General features: G+C 51.1%; 1 protein-coding gene across 1 annotated transcript in view; it reads left to right on the top strand.

The window, feature by feature from the left end:
* Chst8 (carbohydrate sulfotransferase 8) overlaps positions 1-19,803 on the top strand; it is a 153,772-nt gene that overhangs the window by 109,053 nt on the left and 24,916 nt on the right. The gene's annotated exons all lie outside the window — the stretch shown is intronic.

The raw sequence follows: 19,803 nt of genomic DNA, 5'->3' as shown, positions 1-19,803 counted from the left end.
CCACACTTGTAACCATCTCCAGGTTCAAGGCAAGTTGATCCTTGAATCTTTGAGGGAACTAACAGTGCTCAATGGAAAGGCTGCCAGTTTCTGACACCCTTTCTGAGATTGGGATTAAAGTCAGTGATGTGTCCAGAGTGGTGTGTGTGTGTGTGTGTGTGTGTGTGTGTGTGTGTGTGTGTGTGTTTGCCTTAATGCCAGCAGAGGGCGCCCTGAGCCAGCTCATAATGTTTTTGTTACCCTGTCCTCTGACTTTGGACACTCCCTGGGACAGGAACAAGTCTCTTCTGTCATTTCACTCCAAGCTTCCATCCCATCCCTATCACCACACCGAGTGCAGGGCCTAGCATATGACAGGTGATTGATAAATGCTTGTTGAGTGCATAGAAGGGTGGATTGGGGGGTGGATGGAGAGATGCATGATGGGTAAGTTAGTGGATGGATGGATGAATGGATAGATGGATGTAGTGTGGATGAAAGAGTGGGAGAATAGGTAAGTGAGCAGATAGATGGGTGGGTGGATAGATGGATGGATGGGCAGATGGATGGGTGGCTGGGTGGATGGATGAATGGGTGGGTGGCTGGCTGGCTGGCTGGTTGGCTGGGTGGATTAATGGGTGGATGAATGAGTGTAAGTAGTATAAGGAATAAATGAAGGGAAGTTCTGCAAAGATTTATTAAGCTGGGAAGCAGTGTGAGGAGCTTAGCATTTCCAGATCTGATGGTTTCCTGTGGCTCTTACCCAATGCTCCTGGGTCCTGTCTTCAGCTTGCCTTGCTCTGTCCTGCTCATCTTATTCCCTCATGTTACCGCTCCCTCTTCACCTGGGCCTGAGGATTTGTGTTAGATACCATGATCCCAGAAGGGACCTGATGGGACACAAAGTTTCTAGAAGAAATAAGTACCGGGCATCCTAGCATAAGTAACTCAACCAGGCCTACAGGGGCCTGAGGTGACCTGAGGAAGCACCCCTGCAGCCTTCACACCACCATAGCCCACCCCTGCTTCCATGTTCTTTAGCTAATCATGGCTCAGCCTTTATGTGACTGCCGATCTGAATACGCTAAGTAGATCAATAATGCGTCAGCCTCTTGCCGAGAGCAAGAGGAAGAGGGCGGGCTGCATCCATCAAGCCCTGAGTGACAGCTAATCATTTTTCACCTGGTGTTCACCCTGCCTAATACCAGCATGGCTCTTCTCCCAGAAGGCACCAGCAAAGTTTCCTCAGCCACCCTCCCCTGCCAAGCCCAGGCTGCTGAGCTGGCTCACATCTCCTAAACATGACCCTCACGTGACTATAGGGACTCGGAGTCTGCAGGTGGGAGCAGATCTCTCTGTGTGTCTCTCTGACTCTCTCTGTGTCTCTGTGTGTGTGCACGCACACTTCTGGAAGCTGAATGCCTGGCCTTTGGCGCATGCCGTGATCCATGATCCCTTCTGTGTTCCTGTGTGGTCGTCCGAATGTTTCCTTGAGAATGGCACACGTGCAAGCTTGGAAACGCATATGTCTGTTCACTTTGCATGTGTGTATGTAGTGTAATAACCAGGCTAGCTTAATATGAAACAGCAAATTTTAATGAAGGGATAGCTTACAACACCAGTGATCCAGCGATGGGCAGGAAATACAAAAAGGACTGGCAGGGCTCACGCCCACCAGATTAATACGTAAACATTAGCCCGAGGCGAATACGCCCCCCCCATTGGGCTGGGCCTCCCCTACACATGTGTGTGTGTGCACATAGGGGACCTGGGTTTGTCATATGTGTGACTGTATGCCAGACACTGCCGCAGCCCTGGGGGCCCCTGAGTCATCTCTCTAGATGGCATGCCTTATAGACTGCCCCATTCTGGAACATTCCCCTGTTGCTCTCACCTGGGTACACACTTGGGATGGGTGGTCCTGTACCTGCTGTAGGTGGCCTGAGGGGCGGGGACCTGGGCTGGGTGGGAGCATTTCTTTACACAGGACGGCGTCAAGGAGAGCCACATTCAGGTGCCATCTCAGTGTCACCGGAACTGGACTGCTTTAAACTCAAATGTCCTTTCCCTAACGGTGGCCCTGGAATTTCCAAGATTTCTCCAGTTCTCACCCATAGGAGCCTGTTTGATCCAAATCCTCGGACATAGACCGAGCAAGTTGTCCAGCTGGCTCCTGTGTCCTGTGACCCTCTTAGTGTGTGGTGCCACCTGGTTCAGATGGGAGGGGTCTTGGGGAAGTAGATGCTGTTGTGCATGGAGGTGGGCAAGCCATGAACAGAAGCAGGAGGTGGGTACCTCCCTCCCTGGTGTTGTACTTGGTTTACTGGGCACTGTGCCTGGAGCTGGGTGCCCCCAGCTCCGTATGGATGCTGGCAGCAGCCTTGTGTGGGTGAGGTGAACTGCTCTTACCTCAGGCTGCCTCCTTCTTGGCTGGGCTTTGCTGGCTAGCTCTAGGAATCAGACCCTTCCTAGATTCTCTGGCCAAATCCAGTCCACCTACTCCGTGTTGGTCATGCCTCGTCCTGACAGCCACTGCCCTGGGGTGTAGCTGTGCCCTGTTCCTCTTTTTATTTATTTTTTAATTTATTTTGGTTTTTTGAGACAGGGGTTCTCTTTGAGCCTGTCCTGGAACTAGCTCTTGTAGACCAGGCTGGTCTCGAACTCACAAAGATCCGCCTGCCTCTGCCTCCCTAGTGCTGGGATTAAAGGCGTGCGCCACCACCGCCCAGTTCCTTAATCCTCTGCACAGTTCTCAGAAGAAAGGGGAGATACTAAGAGACAGGAGACTTCCAGTTCCCCACCCTCACTCCCCACTGGGGTCAGGTAGAGCATGGGAGGGGTACCTTACTTTCCCAGGGGCTCCTTTATTCCTAGAGGACACCAATGTCCCCCATGGGGAGCAGACAGAGGAGGAGCGAGCTCCCATCCTGCAAAGTGTGGCTGCAGGGCTGCTCCAGGCAGGCAGACAGCTCTTCCAAATCTCCATGAATAATTGAAGACACCTTAAAATGTGCAGCAGCAGCTTCCAGGATGCCCTTCCCCCTCGGTGTGCCGCTGCAAGTCTGGCTGCTGCCGGTGGGTGGTCTCCACCCTGCCAGGGGCAGCTCCAAAGCCAGGCAGAGGTCAGATTCAGCCGGATCAGCTGAGCCGTGACTCCTGTTCTTTCTTCTCTCCCTGTCCCCGAGAGCATTCTTGGCAGGGTAGGCTCAGCCAGGAAGACCTGCCACAGGGAGCAGGTGAAAGGCTCCCAAGAGGCCTGCTTTGAGGGGATAGGGGGAGAGGTGGGGCTGGGGAGCTCGCTTTTCTGCCCAGTTAGAGGCCAGGTGCAGAGAAGCAGGGGTTCTTGCAGCCCTCCCACTCTCAGGAGACGTGCCTCGGGGCATGACGGGAACTACAGGAGGTGGTGGTTTCCAGTACTCCAGGAGAGCATCTGCAGGGCACAGCTCCCATCAGGTGACCCGCTAGGCTCTGGTTACAGCTAGGGTATTGTCATGTGTTCATGTGGTGTGAGTATGTGGGAGAGGGGAGGGGAGGCGTAAGAGCTGTGTGGCTGTGTGTGACGGTGGAACCCAAGTCTTTGAAGCTGATCAGGGACCAGCCTCTGTTTCCCTTTGGTTCCTGACTGACATTACCCCCTCCCCTCTCTCACACACACTCCGCTTCTGGAGTACCCTGTACCTGAGTCTGCCCACATACAACTGTTGAGAGCTCTTTTGATACGGACTGAGTCAAAAGTTCTAATCCTTCAAATATGAAATTTTCACTAATTAAATTTGCAAAAGCAAAAACCTGAAATATGGTGGTTGTGTATGCAGTGTGGTGACCCATGCCTGTAATCCCAGCACTTGGAAGGTGGGGGCTAGCCTGGGCCACACAGTGAGGCCCTTTCTCCAAATCTCCACCCCCCCTTGGTCTCCATGTCACTTCCTTTCTCTATCTCTGTCTCTCTGTCATGTGGCGTGCATGTGTGTGTTTGTATCTTGGTCACTGGTGTGGCCCGGGGTCCCTGCTGTGTCATTGGGGCTGAGGAACAGCACCCCTGGAGTTTCTGCCCAGTGCTATACCACTAGCCGAGGGAACCCCTGTCTCCCTGTCGTCTCTTCCAGATGTCAGTAAGAGGATGGTTTTACTTCTCCCTTGACTCCCCAGCACCCCTTCTAGGAGTCTCCCAAACCAGGACTCTAGGGAGCTCAACTCCGAGGTGACAAGAGGTGGACCGGGAGAATGGGGCTGCAGTGTTCAGCTTCATCTCTGTCCTGCTATTCCCTGGCCCCTCTTGTCTGATTATGACTGATGCTTTGGGAAGGCTCGGGTCAGAGCAGCTGGTCCAGGATCTGTGCATGGGGAGTAACGATGCCCAGGCGGAGTCAGTTTGAGCACAGGGAACCCTAAGGATACAGCCACTCAGGGCTCTGCCCTGGACAGGTGGTCCTTTCTCTTCTGGCCCAGGGGGAAGCAGCCCTGATGGAACATGAAGGCCACTTGCTTAGCTGGGCCTTTCTTGCTTTATTGGTGAGAAGCAGAGATCTAAGTTGTCCTTGTTCTGCCCTGAGGCGTGAGCACACGGCTCTGGCACTGAGCCTTTTCAGTGTGAAGCATTAGCCTTAAGGTAGAGCAAGCCTTTGGACCCCAGAGAGCCTTTCTAGGTAGGAAGCAGGATGGAGCTGGGTCTAACCCATCCCGGTCCCTTCCTTTACTTCCTCTGCAATCACAGGGAGCCACTGCTGGTCCCTGGATGCATCCTGCTGTTGGGATCTTCTCCCAATGCTTCATGTTCTTCAAACAACCACCCGTAGGCTGACTTTATGTTCCTGATGTGGGAAAAACTAGGTACCCCAAACATGCCCTTCGAGAAGTTGTCCATCTGCTGGGTCCCAAACCAGCTAGTGCTAACATGACAGGCTACCCCAGGTTCCCATGGTGCCCTCTGCCAAGCCACACCCATCAGGGAACAGGGACGACAGCCCATGTTTATGTTCAGAATGTACATGCTTCTGGCCTTTCCCAGACTTGTGAGTAACGTGACTGTCGGCAAACGTTTGCGCCATGGAGACCCAGAGTGGGCTTCCACAGCAGCCAGAGGACACTGAGGGCTGGGCCTCGAAGTTTCCTGAAGCACCGTGGTTCCCACTGGAACAGACTTGGGAGTTCATGCTGTGAATCTGGCCACTTGCTCCTGTTTCCTCGGGGAGGCCCCTGGGGAGGAGAAGCACACATTAAATATTTGTGGTTTTGCTGCGTTTGGTTTTAAAGTTCAGCAGTAATTACCGTGACCAGGTGCCAAGTGGATCTGCTCCCTGGGGAGCCTCCTGCAGGAGCAGGCTGGTGGCTGCCTTCCAGCTGTATTGTTTGTGTAACCTGTGTGCCTTCCTCCTGGTGACCATTTTTCCTAGACTCTACTACTTTGCCGAGCCCCAGACTCAATCAGACTGTACTCTTGGGGATGGAGAGAGAGGCCATGCCTCTGCCTGCTTGGTACTCTCTTCCAGCCCAGCCAGATGGGATGGCTGAGCCACAGGCAGGCTGTGGACAATCAGAACACCAACATGGGGTTGTTGTTATAAATGGAGCCTGGAGACCCCCGCAAGTGCCTTGAGCTTGTGGTACACTCACAACCACACTCGTGGCAACTCATTTGGGTTCTGGTATGGCAGATGGAGCACTCTTTATTTGTAATACAGATTTTTACATTTTTAGCTCTAGACTCCAACCTGCCTCATCTCAGACTTTTGATCTGCTCTTTCAGGTAAGCACAACCAACTCAGGATGTCTTGACAAATTCTGGATGATGCACAGAGTCTTGTCTAGTTCAGCTTCCCCTTGTCCTTAGTTTGTACGGATGCTGTTTTAGAATGGCACCAATAGCTGAGAGGAGGCGGCTTTTAGCCTCCTGGGGAATGGCTGGTTTTTTTTTCTATGACCACATCTACTGTGGTATGGCTCCCATGTGTCCCCGGCTCGCAATCCAGAGACTTGGTCTTTGGTTCCCGTGTGTCCCCAGCTTCTGATCTAGAGACTTGGTCCTTGGCTCCAGTGTGTCCCCAGGCTCGCAGTCTAGAGGACTGGTCCTTTGAGTGGATGATGGATGGCCTTCTAAAAGGCTGGGCATCTTTTTCCTTTTTGTATTGGGGCATCACGGGAGAAAAAAAAACTTCCTCTTCGTGGCCTCTCAAACAGATGAGGTGACCCTGGCTGCTGTGCAGAGAAACAGGGAGTTTTAGCAAGGACAATGTTGAGAGAGAGCACTTGAGAGAAATTTTCTGAAAACAGTGCCTATGGAAGGGGCGTAGGGGTAGCCCCGATCCTCCTCATCTTACAATGAAGAGTGTCACACTGAATACACCACCAATGGAAAGAATCTGAAGTCACCTGCCTTTGCAGGTCCAGGACAGAGTGTGTGGGTTTCATTTCCCCCATCCAGATTAGGACTTGCTGCCACACAATGCTCCTAGACCAAGTCTGTCTGCTGTCTGCTGGAAAGTTAGCAGGCACAGATGGTGGGGGAAGAAATCAGGCTTCAAGGGCTGGGATCCGAGGAGATGATCGCCCCCAGAAACATCCACTGGAGGGAACTCAGAGTTGCTGTTGAAAGATCCGACGCTATCAGAATCCTTTAATCTTTTAAGAGATTATTTACTTGTATTTTGGGTATTGGTGTTTTAACTGCCTGGCTGTGCGCCATTTGCACGCAGTACCTGCAGAGACCAGAAGAGGGAGTCAGATTCACTGGGACTGGAGTTGATGGCCTCTGGGTAGGTACTGGGAATCAAATCTAGAGCCTCTGGAAGAGCAGCCAGGGCTTTTAACCACCAAACTATCTCTGGCTCTTCTTCAGTTTTTTTTTTTTTTTTGTTGTTGTTGTTGTTTGTGTGTATAGACTTATTGGATACATTTAATATATCTCTTTCATCTCTAGCTTTTTGAAATTTTAAGATATTTGTGCCTTGGTTCTGCATATGAGAGAAAACATGATTTTTGTCTGAGGTTAACTTGTATTATCAAAACTGCCTCCAGTTCTATCCAGTTTTTTTTTTAAAAAAAACTACATGATATTTTTTTTATGGCTAAATAAAATCCCATGTGTATATGAAGTGATCTTAAGTTACAATTGTGTTCAGTGTACGCAGCCTACCACGCATGCTATCTTAGGAGCACAGCCTGCCATTGATGGCCACTTATGTCCCCTAAATGACCATGTGGCCAAATCTGTAGATTGCTACCATTGCCCAGCACAAGTAATTCAAACTTTATAGAATACATATTGCTTTCTCTCCTTCATAAAGTTGGAAAGGGGGCTGCAGAGATGGCTCAGCAGATAAGAGCATGCCTTGCTCTTGCAGACAACTTGAGTTTTGGCTCCTAACACTCACATCAGGCAGCTCAGAGCCTCCTGTAATTCCAGTTCCAGAGGTGTGATGTCCTCTTCTGGCCTCTATGGGTCCTGCACTCCTGTGTGCTTACACACAGACACATATGCATTCATACAGTTAAGAATAAAGAATAAATGTTTAGAGTTAAAAGCGGTATTTGAGGAGAGAATGTGAAAACCTCAGTCAGTGCGTGGCCAAGCAAATGCTTGGTCTTTCTTCCATCCCGTTCATGCCCCAGGTTAGTCTCTGGAGTGTGGTGCTTCCAGACAAGGTTCAAGTTCTCCACAAGGTGCTCAGAGTGGAGCTAGGACTGGAGTCTCTAGTTTGCTGTGTTATGGTTTGAGTGAAAAACATCTTCACTAGCTTTTTTATTTGAACACTTGGTCACCAACGTGGTCACCAACGTCGGCATGGTTTTGAGAAATGAGTGACAGAGGTCTGTCATGGGGGACGGGCCTTTGGATGGCTGTAGCCCACCTAAAATTCTGGTCTGGCTTCCCGTTTTCTAGTCCAGAATGCTGGGAACAGCCTCTGACACGGGCTTCTGCTGCTGTGACCTCCCCCACACCTTCCTCGCTGTACTGAGTCAAAACTGTGAGCCCAGACACAACCTTCCCAATGTCGGGTGCTCCATCACAGCTAAGTGAAAAGTATTGATACATCCCCGCAACTGGCACAGACCTGGCGTGGGAGGCTGCCACAGCCTTGGGGGCGTTGAGACTGAAGTGTGGGAATGAGGGGCTCTCCGCAGCTGGGTGTCTCCTTTACCCAGCCAGGTTTCTGCCACTACATGCAGTTTGCATGTGAGTTAGTCTCTGGACTGGGATCCACTCTAATGGAATCTTTCTTTGCAAAGTCTGGAAACCAGCCCCCCCCTACCCCCCCCGGGAACCCGCCCTCCCCCCCCCCCCCCCGAAATCCCCCCCCCACCCCCTCTCTGGAAACCAGCCCCCTCCACCCACACACCCTCCCTGGAAACCAGCCCCCCACACCCTCTTTGGAAACCAGCCCCCCCACACCATCCCTGGAAACCATCCCCTCCACACCCTCCCTGGAAATCAGCCCCCCCCCACACCCTCCCTGGAAACCAGCACCCCCACACACACCCTCCCTGGAAACCAGCACCCCCACTCACACATCCTCCCTGGAAACCAGCATCCCACACACACACACACCCTCCCCGCAGCTGCTCACAGCTGTCCTTGCTGTAAGGATGAGGTCCAGGACAGTTGTTCTTCACTCTGAGGCCCTGTTGTCTAGTCATTGTATCAGGAATCATTGTTCTCCATTGGAAGCTCGCTGCTCCTGCTGAGCTCCTGTTCTGGGCCACCCCCAGCTGGTCTGGGCTGCAATAAAACCATGACATTGGCCACCCGGAGTTAACATCAAACCCCACAAGTTAAGGACAGAGTCTTCCATGAGACTGGCTTTTCTTCACACCCCAGCTTCATGAAAAGTCTCCAGGCTACCAGCTGCTGGCCCAGGCTGGGGAGTTAGCATGACTACTTCATGGTCAAGGGTTTGTTAGAAAGATCCAAAGAATTCTGGGCTGACAGTGACAGTCTGTAGAAAGGACCCTCCAGAGGCAGAGGCTAGTGGAGTCCTAAACAGAAGCTGCCCTCTTTTCCCATGGATTCTAGACTCATGACCCTCCCAGCACCTCAGCCTGTTCACCGGAAGGTCCTCTGAACCTTGTCTGGAATTTCTCTTTTTAATTATTATTTTATGCACGTGGGTATTTTGCCTGCATGTGTCTATGTGCATCACATGTGTGCAGTGCTCACAGGAGCCAGAAGGGGGCGTGGATCCCTTAGTCTTGGAGTTACAGGCAGATGTGAGTCACCATTGGGTCCTCTGGAAGAGCAGTCAGTGCTCTTAACCACTGACCCATCTCTCCATTTTCCAGAGTTTTAAGTGGGTTTGGTTTGATTATGAATAGTCTGGATTTATTGGCCGCATGATTGACCTTAGTCCCCAGTCACCACCATCCTCTCCTCAGACATCAGGCACCCTCTATTTCAAGTGGTTGATATTTCCGATGACTGGCCTCCATCTTGGGGCTCTCTAAGAGTTTCCTACAGTTGGTGACCTCGTTTACATAATGAGCTATCTCATCAGGTGGGAAATTATGGGAGTTTTTACAGCTATAGCTCAGGAACCCGGGGGCAAAGTCCAGAGAAGTTCTTATTTATACCACAGCCCATTACCAAGTATGTTAGTCAGCTCTCCATGATGATAGCAAAATATCAGAGACAATCCGCTGATAATGAGAAAAGGTTTCAGACCAGGGTTGCTTGTGGAACCATGGCTTCTGTGCCTATGGTGAGGCTGAGTAGCAGTGTGTGCTTGGACACATTGCTCACCAGGAAGCCCGGGTCCAGCAGAGCCTCATGGAGGTGAGTCCCCAGAGAACCTAGCTTTCTCCTACTAGGGACAACCTCTTAAAGGTCCCATAGTTTCCCAGTAGCTCCCTGTGCTGGAGGCTGAGCCCCTAACACCCGGCCTTCAGGGAACCATTGTCTAAATGGCTGCTCCGAAGTTGGGAACTGCAGCTTCCACTGACCCCAGATTCACCTCCATGGCTCCTGTGTTTCTTCCTTCTGTGAATCCCACCCGTAATTTATGCTTCAGGCTTCCCTCCTCGCCCTCCTCTTTCTACAATCAATTTTTATTTATTGTCTGACAGTTCCGTACATGTATATAAAGTATTTTGATCTTATTCATCCCCCACCCCCGCCACCCACAAGGAACCTCTTCTTCCCTTCAAGTCCCTTCCCTGAATTCTTGTGTGTGTCAGTGTGTGTGTGTGTGAATGTGAGGGTTGTGTGTGTGAGTGTTGTGAGTGAGCGTGTGAGTGTAAGGGGTTGTGCATGTGTGAATGTGGGGACTGTGAGTATGCGTGAGTGTGTAAGTGTGGGGGAGTATGTGAGTGGGGGGTTGTGTGTGTGAGTGAGTAGGTGTGTAAGTATGTGTGCGTGAATATGTGTGAGTGCATTATAAGGGTATGACTGTGTGTATGTGTGTGAGTGAGTGTGTGTGTGGGTGTGTGCAAGTATGTGTGTGGGGGTCCCACTGAGTTGAATTAGAATTTTTTTGTGAAGAGAGCTATTTACTAGCGTGCACACAGGCACACACAGTGGACAAATATGCCACTGCAGAAGCGACTCTTCCCCTCCCAGCAACCACTAACTGCCAGGAGCTTCTCGGGGAGAGGTGGACCCTGTGGGGCCCTCTCACGCCCCTGATGAAATATTGAAGGGCCCAACAGTCGCAGTGCATTCATGAGTGCGACAGCCATGTCGTGTAGAGAAGACAGTCTCACAGCGTTCCTCCCGTGCTCCAGCTCTTACACTTCCACCCCCTCCTCCATGTTCCTGGGTGCCGGGACCACAGACAAGTGCAGCCGTACCAGACTTATGCACAAAGTGGCCATAGCTTCAGAGCCGAAGGAACACGTTACAAAGAGCCCAAACACCCTCTGACTATCCCAGTTTATGTTTGGGAGCCCCGTCCAGGACCCTCATGTCACTCTAGCCTCCCAAGAGGCAGACATTTGTGAGCCTCTGTCGCTAATCAAATGGACTCTCCAAGCCCAGGCTCCTATCAGTGTGAGAAGATGGTGGCTTGGACCCACAGAGGACGACACAGCGCTGCACCTCGAGTGGAACGGAGATGAGGGTGTGAGGGTGGCTACAGGCCAGGCTTGTAACTCCCAGGGGAATGTTCCTCCAAGTGGTTGACGGGAAGGTGTTCGGTGCTGAGTCAGAGGGTATCAACAGCTGTCTGCTGTCACGCTTTAGCATTTTTAGGGCTGTCCCCAACCCCTCCTGCCCATTATAGCTCCCCAGGCAGGGAAGTCCCCAGCCCAGAGGAGAAAAGACATTCTCTTAAAGGCATGTGCTTTCTGGCAAGCCACAGTGCCAGGCCTGGCTTTGGATCAGAAACTCCTAGCTGCCAGACTATTTCTGCCAGCAGCTTGGCTGTGAGGGGGTGGAAAAGAAAGGGATAGGGCAGCTACAGGTCCCCCTGTCCCCTGTCTAAAGCCTTCTCCCTGTGGAGGCCTGACCTAGCTCACAGTAGAGAATTACAGACATATCCAGAAAACAGGGCTTCAAACACTTCACGGGCAGAGCGACTGAACTGGAAGGGAGGCAGAGCAAAGGGGCAAAGTGTCAAATGGCCCCTGGTGTGGATGGGCGAGGGAGGAGGCAGAGTGCAGGTCACCAGCCAAGACATCCCACCACGCCGCACGCACACACGCGCACGCGCGCGCACGCACACACACACACACACACACACACACACACCCCACAGCACTTCATTCTCAGACCCATCCAGAAAATCACAGCCCCCTAACCACTGCCTGTAATGGAGTGTCTCTTACATGTGTCTATAATTAAGGATGCTTATTTTCTGCAATACCCATTCATCCACGGTGCAGTGTCCTTGACTGCTCTCTGCTGAGAGAGGCCATAGGTGACCACCTTCCAACAAAGCCAACAATTTGTGGTGACTAAGACAGACACCCAGACAGGCTAGGAGTCCGTCGCTAATTCTCTATTGCAAGCGCATTTTGCATCGCCGCCCTGCCGTGGACGCTAAGCCTAGAGACCGTCCAGATGGGTGCCCCCTGTCCTTAGAGAACACCCAAATGGAGACAGTGTCTGGAATCCACTGCGGTTGGACCGTACCCCAAAGTCCACTACCAGGCTGGGCAACTTGTTTTCTTTGTCTATGTTGGCCGTGTTTTCTGAGCTGAAATGTAGATCATTGGAGGGCAAGGGGACTGGAGAGGACTTCATGGTCAGGTGAGGTTTGGGAAGTCAGCAGTGGAGAACCAACCAGGGGTTCATGCCAGACCTTCTGCTGGGTCTGCATAGTTCCCACTGCACCCCAACTCATGAGCACCTTCACCTCACTTAGTCAACTATGAATATTGATGGGTAATGGGCAAGCCTGAGTTTAACCAGGTGTGTTAATTACTTTTCTTTTGCTGTGGAAAAAAAACTCACCACAAGCAAGGCAACTTACTTTATTTGGGGTTCACCATTCCAGAGGGTTAGAGTCCATGACCATCACGGAGGGGAGCATGACAGCAGACAGTCAGGCATAGCGCTGGAGCAGCAACTGAGAACTCACATCTGATCCACAAGCAGGAGACAGAGAGAGCCCCCTGACAGTGGTGTGGGCTTTTGACACCTCATAGGCCATTCCTGTGACCCACCTCCTCCAACAAGGCCACACCTCCTAATCCTTCCTAAACAGCTCCACCAACTGCAGACCAAGCACTCAAATGTCTGAGCCTATGGGGATCATTCTCTTTCAGACCACCACACCTGGGTCACCATGGCTGTGTATCAGGGTCATACAGCGTCCCCACTCACCATCCAATCAGAAAGGCGGCAGTGTGTTGAGTGATGATGATACTTCGGTAGCTGTTCAGAAAGGCTCCTGGTTGGTTTCGCTAACATTCTATGACTTGTTCCTCGCTGTTCTGCCCTCCTGTGGGATGATGGCCTCTCTTTCACTGAGAAAGGATCCTCCTAAGGCACTTAGGTGCTCTGCACAACTGCCAGGTCACGTGGGGTGATTGCCCACTGTGGTCATCTGCCCCGGGACAGCTGGGAAGGGCCAGTCCAGACTTTTGTCCCATCCTTGTGGAACGTAGCAACTTGACTACTTCCCTCATGTCCCTACCCCAGGCTTTGAAAATTGGGGGGGTCTGTGGTCATGTGGAATGTAGCCCACGAGATAATGCATGGGTCACAGCCAGGAATGGGGACGCTGAGTTTTACATTTACAACTGTCCTCAGAAGTTGAGTGCCCTGGTCTGGAAGGGGACATGGTTACAGCCGAAACAAAGGCGACACGGGTCGCCTCCCATACTGTTAGCTCCTTATGTTAACTTTCCATCCTGTCGGTGACCAGAAAATGAGGAAGAAGCATCTGGAAGGAGGACAAGTTTATTTTGGCTCAGGGTTCAGGGGACGTAAAGTTCATCATGGTAAGGAAGGCATGAGAGCTAGAATGTCTGTGTCCATGGCAGCGGCACCTTGCACATCTTAGTAGAACAGGAAGAAGAGAAAATGAGACAGGAAGTGGAGCTAGTCATTGGTGATACCCCCTCACACACACTTCCAGCAGCTACTTCCCCCAAATCCCAACGATGCCACAACCATCCAAAACAGCCTTATCTGCTAGAGAATGAGTGTTTAAATACAGGAGCATTTCACTGCCCTAATAGCGTTTTCGAAATCTTGTTTGCAAAAATGGCTGGAGAGATGGCGACTCAGAGGTTTAGAGGGTGGGTTGCTCTTGCAGAGGACCAGAGTTCAGTTGCCAAGCATCCATGTCCAGTGGCTCAGAACAGCCTGTAACTCCAGCTCCAGGGGATCTGACGCCCCCTTCTGGCCTCTGTGGGCACCTGCATGCATATGTGCAACTCTACACCCAGACACATATACCCGTGGTTTTCAAATACAAGACAATCTTTAAAAATAAAAAAAGCCACAAGACAGAGTTTCCATAAAAGAATTGTTCTTGTGGCCCATACAGCTTGATGTACTTCTTTCTGGAGTGTGGCCATCTTCCCAGGGTTGATGTCCTAGCCAACTCTTCCTTTGGGCTCTCCCTGGGCCCTCTCCAGAATGTCCTCTGCCCCGCTGAGTCTTGCCAAGTCTTCTCATTCTTCCTTCTGTCCCTTGTTACTCCCCCCTCATCTGACAGTCATTCGCCTGCCCTCTGGCTGTGACTTCAGCATTTTTCTTCAAGTCCGAACGAATGCGCTCCCATCTTCCCGCAACAAGTGGCTTCAGTTTTCATTATCATAAAACCAAAAAAAAAATGTAGCCAAGAAAATAGATATGTGTCTTCCACCCTACACTTGGAACATCTTGACATTTAAATCCAATTACCCTTTTCCCCATTCTTGATGAGGAAGTGACATGAAGCTAGGCCTCCACGCTAGATAAATACACCACGACTCTTGCTGCTTCGAACTTCCTAGGGCTGATTTGGGGATTCCATGACGGCCCACGCACTGTGGGGGTGTAGGTTCTTACACCGATCGGGTTAGGCGCCCCTGCCAGTGTTTGCCTGGAAATTTTTCACAGCGTTTGATCTCTGCATTGATTAGGAAGATGGAAGAGATGCAGAGAGATAAGGATTCAGGAATCATCTGTCACTTAGGGCCCCCTTCTCAGGGATTTTGGCAAGATGCCACGAAACAGATGGCCCCAGGTTGGGCAGGATTAAGTACGTTCTCATATCGCTTCAAAGCCACGGTCCTCTTAGAGGCAACGAGGAATTGACTCTAAATGAAGCAGACCCAGCGAGGAGCCCTCGCGCTATTATTCTGCTCTAGGTATTAGTTCTCCTCTGACATCTGCAGAGTCAATGCCTGAGTTCTTTAACAAGTGAGCAGATTGTTTCCTAGAGGAGGAGAGAGAGGATGGGGAGGCGGAGAAATCACCCCGACTCCTTAAGGCTCTGGGGTCCCATTTCCTTGGCCTTCTGGGACCGTGTGTACGGAAATCAGGCAGTATCCAGGGACAGCCTCTCCCTCCTTCAGAAACTCATTGACCGTGAGAAGCGGTGGGCCTTCACACATCGCTTCCTTCTCATCTGCAGAGGGAGGTAGAGTGAGCAAGAAAAATGTACGTTCGTGGAGATTTAGAGACTCATTTTAGCTTTTAGTTCAAACCACTCCACCTCTGCCTCTCCCCACACTCAGTCATGACCGCTTCTGGCCCCGGATGACTCTCCCTACTCCCAGGGAATGGAGTGTTTACCAGTAAGACACTTTACCATGACTCTGTAGTCCCGCCTGGACTCCACTCATCCCCTGGAAGTCACAGAAGCAAGAATCTTGTCCCTCCCTCCCTCCCTCCCTCCCTCCCTCCCTCCCTCCCTCCCTCCCTTTTTTCCTCCCATCATGGCTGAGTGGCTGTTTATCTTGCCTTTCAGACAATCCGATCAGCCCCAGTACCCACTGTTTGCAGTTCCCTCACCCCTACCGCACCAGTTTTGTCCTGTGTGCTTGGAGTTAGTGAATAACTAGACAACAATTCATTTGTTTACTTTGCAGGTCCAGCCACAGCAGGAGGCCTGAGTGGTGCTCAGGCTGGGAGTGCTTGGGTGTGGAACTATGGCTCTGTTCTTGTGTTGCATGGGTTCAGATTTATTCACGCACCCGGGACATTCCCTCCAGTTCACACGTGCTCACCGACTTTTAAACATCACCTTGGTTCTTCTGACATCCCCTGACATGGAAATCAAGTCGCCTCTGTGATGTCTAGTCTCAGGGTGTCTCTCAAAAGAGATAACCAAAGGCTCTGGTGGGGTCTCGGCTGACAAATAAGGGCATCCTGAAGAATCAGACAAGCCCCACTCTGTCCCAGGAACCACACTGCAGGAGAGACCCGAGTCTGTAGGTTATCCCTTTGGCTGCCACTGGGTGCTGCGGCACATGCACGTGCTTGCACATGTGTGTGCCCCCACGTGTAAACAAACATGTAAAATAAGTTATTTTAGAGTGGAGAGTTAGCTTACCTGGCAAAGTGCCAGCCACACAAGCATGAGAATGTGAGTTTGGTCCCCAGATCTCACCTTAAAAAGCATTGGTCATAATGGCATGGACTTGTAACCTCAACCCGGGGAAGGTGGAGACAGACAGGTCTCCATGGCTCCACACCTGGGGGGGGGGGTGGAGAGAAAGAAAGGCGGCATCAAGGAGGACAGACTTCACTGACAAACTACACGCAAGGTTGACCTCTGACCTCCACATGAATTTGCACACACAAGGACACAGATTAAATCATTCTGAAGTCAGTTTGCTGTATGGCTGTAATTTACCCTGGGATTAGATGGGAACATGAGCCTGGGCTGGGACTTTCCAGAAACTCTTAAGAGACTAAAGTAGAAAACCTCATGACAGGCAAACCTCACACATCTCTGCCCTCACTGTGGGCCATGAGATTCCCTAGCTGAAATTCCCAATCCCTACAGGCGAGAAGACTTCTTCAGACCCTAACTGGCAGGCTCCTGGTGTTATTTCTTAAATATGAAGCATCCATCCCAAACTCATGCGTTCAACACACAGTTCCTAACTAGTGGCATTATATTGAAAGATTCTAGAAACATTAGAAAGTGGGGGCTTGATGGAAGAAGTCGGTTTCTGAGGTTGGGTCTTTGTCTAGTCTCTTCCTCAGTCTCCACTTGTACCCACCACTGCCCACTGCCCACACTCCCTCCATCGCCAACTCTGCCTCAGCACCAGCTCAGAGGTAGAGAGCCAAGTCACCACGGGCTGAGTAGTCCGAAACCACGAGCTGAAATAAATCCCTCGTTTAAATTGTTTTTTGTGGGTATTTCATCATAGGTGTACACAATTGACTGATAGACCTGGGACTAGAGCCCAGCAAGGAGTCTCAAATCAGAGGTCAGCCAACTGTAACATGAAGTCTCTGTGTGTGTGTGTGTGTCTGTCTCTGTTGTTCTCTCTCTCTCTCTCTCTCTCTCTTCTCTCTCTCTCTCTCTCTCTCTCTCTCTCTCTCTCTCTCTCTCTCTCTCTCTCTCTCTCTCTCTCTCTCTCTCTCTCTCTCACCATAAGTCTAGGGCTCCTGGAGTCTGTCCCTTGCCCATCCATCTGTCTTCCTCACTAGAGACTGAAGATCCCTAGAGACAAATTATTTTTACATCAGCCCCCAGAGCTGGCAGTGCACAGCATGATGTATGTATGATATATCTTGGCTTCTGCACAGAGAGGACCACAAGGAACTGCCCACACTGCCAAGGCAGTCGTAGACCCATCTGTTACTAACGGTGAAAGGTAGGACAGACTTCCCATCTTCCACTTCTATAGGCTTGCTATGCCAGAGCTAAGGACCTGGGGTCAGTTAGACCCTGAAGGGCCGTACGTGAGTAGCTGTCTGTGGTCCTGAAAACAGCCTCCTCCTTTCAGTAGCTGAGCTGTGATACTGGGATCTGTGGTGCCTGCCGAAGCCTGGGTTGGATTGCCTCGTCGGTTACTCTGCTTCTGACCTCTGCCAGATTGTTCCCTTGTGCTGCCATTCATGATCCTCAGTCATTTCTGCTTCTAACCCCAGCTCCTGCACTAGGCATGCTGATCATTCCACCTGTGTGTGGCGTGTCAGGCTTTTTGCAATAGTAGACTGCAGCTGAGAATGTTCACTAAGGAGATGGTTAGAGACTGCAGATGTGGGTCGGTGTGCAGGAGGCTTGCCTCTTATGCACTATGCCCCGGGTTTAATCCCCAGTACCACATACACTGGAGGGTGTATACCTGAAATCCAAAGTCAGTAGGTGGAGGAAGAGGATTAAGAGTTCAAGGGCATCCTCAGCTGAATAGTAAGTCTGACAACAGTATGGGCTATAGGAGACCCCATATCAAAGGGGGAGGCTTACTAAAACAGTAACCTTAGCAATTGAGCAGGCGTGGTAGCCCATGCCTGTAGGCTACCAGCTGCAAACCTAAGAAAGGAGGATTAAGGGTTCAAGGCAAGTCTGACCTAACTGGACAGACCCTGCCTCAAAACACCAAAACCGGTAAAGTAACTCTAGGGCAAAATAGAAAGGTTTTTTTTTGTCTAGTCCCACCAAATAAATAAATAAATGTAAAATAAAAAAAAAAAAGGACAAAACACAAAGGGACATTTCTTTTCTTTTCTTTCTTTTTTTTTTTTTTTNTTTTTTTTTTTTTTTTTTTTTTTTGGTTTTTCGAGACAGGTTTCTCTGTAGCTTTGGTGCCCGTTCCAGAACTAGCTCTTGTAGACCAGGCTGGCTTCGACCTCCCAGAGATCCGCCTGCCTCTGCCTCCCAAGTGCCGGGATTAAAGGCATGCGCCACCACCACCGTGTACAAAGGGACATTTCTAAGCTTTCATTAGACATGCTCTACTATGATTGTTTGCGTCCACAGGCCAAGGGCATGGAGGCCCTGCCAGTTATCACAGACATCCATTGGGAGTATAATTCCAGGGACAGAGAAGTAACCACCGTGAGCCCAGCTTGAGCCACACGGGGACCACTTACTACCTGCTCAGCCAAGGGCTCCCAGGGGCCAAATAACCAAGTATAAATCCCAATTTGGACCAAAAGTCTAGGGATGGTTGTGTGTTCCCTTTCCCCCAGTATCCAGGTATCCCGGCTGTGACAGTGGGTTCCTGGGGAGGAGCTGGGGAAGTATTGCTCTGCTTGTTTCCCGTGACATCATGGAGTGCTTCCTAACGGGGAACTGCCATCACTCTGACTGTTAAGTTCTGGATCTGCGATGTGGCTTGTGTCTTTTTACTGGGAAGCCTGCCCTCTGCCTCCCGGCATGCCTCCTTGATTTCTTTCTGGTGTGTATATTGGCAGTACCCTCCCTCCTGGTGCCCATCTCTCTCATCCTTGGAGATGCTGTGTTCTATGACCGTCTGTAGGTGAGCCTCTGGGACTGACACTGGGATGAGTGTGCACACGTTGGTTATCATGGCCAGGCATCGCCGTTTGGCTTTGATTGTTCCAGGATCCTGTCCTGCATCCATCAGGGGGTCCGAGTCTCTGGTGGCGTCTTTCACATTCAGCCTTGAACCTCTCTTAGATGTTAGCACTTCACTAAAAGGGGGTGCTGCCAGGTCTCCCACGAACACACCCAGCAGTCTTTCGCCAGTGGCCCCGATGTGGAAGGGTCATCTCTGGCAACCTGTGCTTCTCGCCTGGCATCTGTACCAGCAGTTGCGTCTGGCTTGCTCCCTCCCGGCGTTTTACCGCCACCCTAGCAGCATCTTCCCTGGGATCCATTCCACATGCTTGACGCCTGTCTCCCAGGGGAGCGCTCCTCTCTGAATGGTTCTCCTGTTCTTCCGTAGCCAGCTTCACGGTCTGTCCTCTCACCTAACACCCTCAGCAGTAAGTCCTACTCTCCTGGGTCCTGACGCTGTCTGTTTTCTGGATCTCTCTCCTCTCTCTCCTGGGATGTCACCCCTAACTTCCTTTGGCAAACCCAGCAATTCTCCGGCGAGGGTGCAGCCGCTGGTTCTGTGGGGGTGTGCAGGCAGATCTTAAGGAGGATATGTGTTCTTGACCAGCTTATACTGCAGGAGGCTGGGAGGCCCAGAGGACTCTGGGACGTCTGGGAACTTGTCCAAGTCTCATCCTGATGTCCCAGTTCGTTTTTTCAGGTCTCATTCAGGTGCCAGACCTAGAGTAAGTTTGGGGAAACATTCTAATTTTCTCTCTTCTCTCTCTCTCTCCCCCCCCCCCCCCCCCCCGTCTCCATTCTCCCTCTTTCCCTCTGTCTCTATCTACTCTCCCTCCTTCCCTCTCTCCCCTCTGTGTCTACTTTCTGTTTCGCTTTCTCTTCCTCTTCCTCTCCTAAGTATTAGGCCATGAGTGCTCTGCTGCTGAATTTTATTACTAGCTCCTCGCTGGGGGATTCTAGGCAGGGGTTCTAC

Source organism: Alexandromys fortis, unplaced genomic scaffold (assembly GCF_014885135.2).
Source record: "Alexandromys fortis isolate MF-2015 unplaced genomic scaffold, M_Fortis_MF-2015_v1.1 scaffold_140, whole genome shotgun sequence".
NCBI lineage: Eukaryota > Metazoa > Chordata > Mammalia > Rodentia > Cricetidae > Alexandromys > Alexandromys fortis.
Note: the sequence above shows the minus strand (reverse complement) of the source record. Positions and strands in the feature narration are given on the sequence as shown.